General features: G+C 43.9%; 1 pseudogene; it reads left to right on the forward strand.

Annotated features, from left to right (window-relative positions):
- Nucleotides 1-1379: 1379 nt before the first annotated feature.
- LOC122135343 lies at nucleotides 1380-3191 on the forward strand (annotated as a pseudogene).
- The last annotated feature ends 1112 nt before the right edge of the window (nucleotides 3192-4303 follow it).

Here is a 4303-nt window from a genome sequence, read left to right on the forward strand (position 1 = left end):
AACCAGGCTACAGGATAGACGTATCACTGCCACATCCACATGATCATCATGTTTGTTTTAAAGACTTAATTGTTATGTATTTCTAAATTCATGGTTCCGGGGGGTTAATGTTAAAGCTCTTGTATGTCAATTATTCTGGGAGTAAGAACCCCCATTAGGAACCATACCGCCAAAGATGAATTGTGTTTAATAAACTCAAGTAAACTTGCTAAAGTGGTCCCTTAATTATGCAGAACTTTAAGGCTTAATAGAATTTAAACAGATGAGTTATAAAAAAATTCACCAAAATTAGCAATATAGACCAAAATCATTTTTTGAACCAGGCTGTAAACAGGTTTTTTTCTGCTGTAAAGTTGGGCATTTTAACATGGGGAGTCTATGGGACTGACTCCCTTTTGCAGCCAGCCTCAAGCGGCCAGTCGATGAATTGCAGTTTTTAATCACTTCCTTATTGGCTTCACGAGAGAGAGTGCGAGGTTGCCGCTCGTGCAGAACACAAGCTCTCCTGTCAGCGCGCCCGCGCAAATTCAAATTACAGCTGCGGCGGGAGGGGTAAGAATCGATTCCGAAAAGATTCGATTCAAGGGCGTCATGAATTGCAGGTCACGTGTGATTGAATCAGCTCTTAATGCGAGGCCTGGAATGTCAGTGCGTGATATATTACTGTTCATTACCTCTATTACCAAACTACAACAAAATTACTGCGATTCTGTTCAAAAGACTCGTTTAGATTCATTCAGTTCAAATTAATTGAAACTAGCCTGGATTTAAAATGAATGGACGATTAATTTTTAACCGATAAACACCCCCAAAAAAAAAGACAGCGCTTGCTCCCTTTATCACGACATTAACCATGGTACATAAAAAAAACAAAACAAAAAGAAAATAAAAACATGATTATTGTAGCTACTCACCATGGTAACCATTAATTATCCATGGTACATTAACCATAGTTTTACGTGGGTAGCCTATTTGTAGTAAAACTGCAAATGGCAATTAGTATACACTTTTACTATAATAAAACCATGGTTAATTTTTATGAGGGCTGGATACTGGAAATCTCTGAACACGTCTAGTGTGTGCAATCAGAAATATCCTGTATCCGGAAATCTCTCTGCATCTCAAGTGTACGTTGTACACATCGAGCGCAGCGTTAGTTCAGACAGGCCATGGAGGCAAGGCTGTGAACAGCTGATGCGGTCAGCTGTCAAATCGCTCCAATCACCACCTCTCTCCTATTAGATACGGGACATATATACGTGGCACTACGGCTCGGTAAGTATGCTAAAAAACGGCTCGCAACATTGCGATACAGTTTAAACAGCATGAGAGTTAAGCTCATGTCATTCTTTTCACTTCTTACTTGCTGCTTCCTGGTCATGGATACTTCGGACATTTTGCTACAAATCCTTTCCGAAGAATCTCCGGACGAAATCCCGGATCATGGCACGGAAGACATCGATCCAACCCTGCTAGTAAGACGCAGCTCTAGGATTGCAGCGAGGAATCCTTTTTCCATCACCGAATGGCCCATAGAAAGGATTTTTTCCACCTTATACACTCTGAACGTGCAAGTGCCTCCGAATCTGGATCACGATCAGCTCTCGACTCTATTACAAGAAGTCAATCAAGTTACGAAGCCCCCATCCACCAACGCAGCATCTTCTCTTCCCCGATCTACCGTCCGTAAAGCCACGGACGGAGAAAAGGAAAAATATCTCCACCGATCAAGCAGGCCCAACTCCAAAGAAAGCAAAAACCAGCAAGTGCCTCTTTAGCTCCAGTACAAGGAGGAGAAGACAAGATTCTCTCAGCGCTGCTCTCAATTCAAGGAACCCTTTCCGCCATGGACAACAGGATCCAGGCGCTGGAGTCACAGCTCTCTTCTCATGCACCTCAGGCGGGGGTCGACGGACAGACTTCCAGCTCAACATCTAACCGCGCTATTACCCCCGACTTAGCGCTTCCTAGAAGATCTCTCGGATCAGCGCTACCTGCCGCTTCCACTAGACTGCCCTTTTTCCCTCCAGCAGCTGCTGTTTCTCCTCATCTGCGCGCTCAAATCCTGTCAGGTAACGACATTAACTTGGCTTTTTCCCTGGCTTATTCTACAGTGGACAACGCAATTAAACTCATTAAATTAGCCTTCGTTCTTCACCTGCTGGATGACTTCCTGCTTATAGACTTTCCAGATGCCAACCCATCGTGCAGCATCAATTCCCTGGTCAAAGCATTCAACAAATTCGGCATTCCTCTCGCAGAGGAAAAAACAAAAGGCCCTTTTCGCGTACTCGATTTCCTGGGCATCACGCTAGATTCTGTGAAAATGCAAGCGTCTCTTCCGCTAGACAAACTAGAAAGGATTAGAGGGGTTCATTAGAACCTATTCCTGTTCACCTACCCTAACAAAAAGGGATCTTCTTTCCCTGTTGGGCCATCTCAATTTTGCCATGAGGATTATTCCCCAAGGTCATTCCTTCATTTCCAGACTTCTAGACCTGTCTAAAACCGTAGAGAGTATGCATGACACAGTTACGTTAGACGAAGGATGCAGGTCCGATTTAAAATTCTGGTCAAAATTATGCGACAATTGGAACAGTATTTCCTTCTTCTACAAAGAAGATATCGAATCCTCAGTTAAACTGCAGTTCTTCACCGACGCAGCTCCTTCCGTCGGGTTCGGGGGAATTTTTAATAATCAATGGTTCGCAGAAAGATGGCCAAAAGAACTTAAGGAACTGGCTCCCTCTATACAGTCGACAGCGCTTTTGGAAATATATCCTATAGTGATTGCTTGCTTATTATGGGCAGATCAATGGTCTAGGAAAAAACATCCTCGTGTTTTGCGACAACGAAGCTGCAGTCAACATCATTAACAAGGGTCCCTCATCCGTGCCTTTCTTTAACCGCTTTATTAGGCGTTTAACCTGGATCTCAATCATGAACAATTTTACTATTAAAGCTGCTCATATACCTGGGCTGGATAATAAAATAGCTGACTCTCTGTCTCGGTTTAATTTCCAGGAATTCAGACGCCTGTGTCCGGGAGCTGCTCCTTCACGGCTGGGCTGCCCGAAACTTCAGTCAAACAATCCTAGAATGAATACATTATTGGAAAAATACCTTAATTCGGCAGCACGACACTTAAAACCTACTACTCTGCGTGGTCGTCCTTTTCAGATTTCTGCTAAGCGTTCTCGGTGCCTAATATTCAGTTAACATACCAATTATATGTGCTTTCATTACGCACTGCTTCGAATCCAGGAAACTTAAGTCTTCCACCATCAAAATATTGATATCAGGCATTCAATTTCACATTAGATGTTTAGATCCCTCCTCTCAAAGCCTGTTACAAAATCCCTCTATATTCCTTCTTCTCAATGGATTAAAAAAGGAAAGCCCCGCAATTCCTGACAAACGACTACCGCTCTCTCGCGCGCAGGTACACACGATGGTAGACAAATTAAGATCAGGTCTGTTCACTCCGTACTCAAACCTGCTTTTAGAAGCAGCGTTCCTCACTGCCTTCTATGGATTTCTCAGAGGAGGGGAATTCACGATCAACTCCAAAAATTTCGACCCCTCTCACGATCTCACAATCAATGATATAACATTCCACACTGATCATTTTTCCATTTATCTGAAACATTCAAAAACAGACAGAGATAGTAACGGGAGTACCATTAGCATTTCTAGTACAAACGATGGATATTGCCCCCTCCTAGCCATGAACCGGCTGTTAAGCTCACGCAGTAAATCCTATCCTACAGATCCTCTTTTTCATCACCGACAAAGGAGAAGCCATGTCCAAGCCTTGGTGTTGCCTCACGTCTCCGAACCATATGCCTACTTTGTGGCATGGACCCCGCGCTTTACACCAGCCACACTTTTCGCATAGGCGCGGCCACCACCGCAGCTTCCATAGTCTCCATACCCATGCTCAAAGCCATGGGTCGGTGGTCTTCTTCAGCGTATCAACGTTACATTAGGCCTACAGCACAGGACGTTATATCAGCACAAAAAGCCTTGAGCAACTCTAATAAAAAAAAAAAAAAAAAAAAAAAAAAAAAAAAATTTAAAGGAAAAGGGGCTGCTGTTTTCTCTTGCGGGAGATCACCCCTTGCCGCGATACCTGAGGGGGCCGCTGTTATCTCTCAAGCGAGGGACGAACTCCCCCTCAGAAGAAAGGGACCTGCTGTTCTCTCCAGCTGGAGAGAACACCCTTTGCTGCTTTGGCTGCAGGGGACTGCTGTTCATTCTACAGCAGAGAATGAACACCCCTGCTACTTAGATAAGAGGGGAC

Source organism: Cyprinus carpio, chromosome A2 (assembly GCF_018340385.1).
Source record: "Cyprinus carpio isolate SPL01 chromosome A2, ASM1834038v1, whole genome shotgun sequence".
Lineage (NCBI taxonomy): Eukaryota > Metazoa > Chordata > Actinopteri > Cypriniformes > Cyprinidae > Cyprinus > Cyprinus carpio.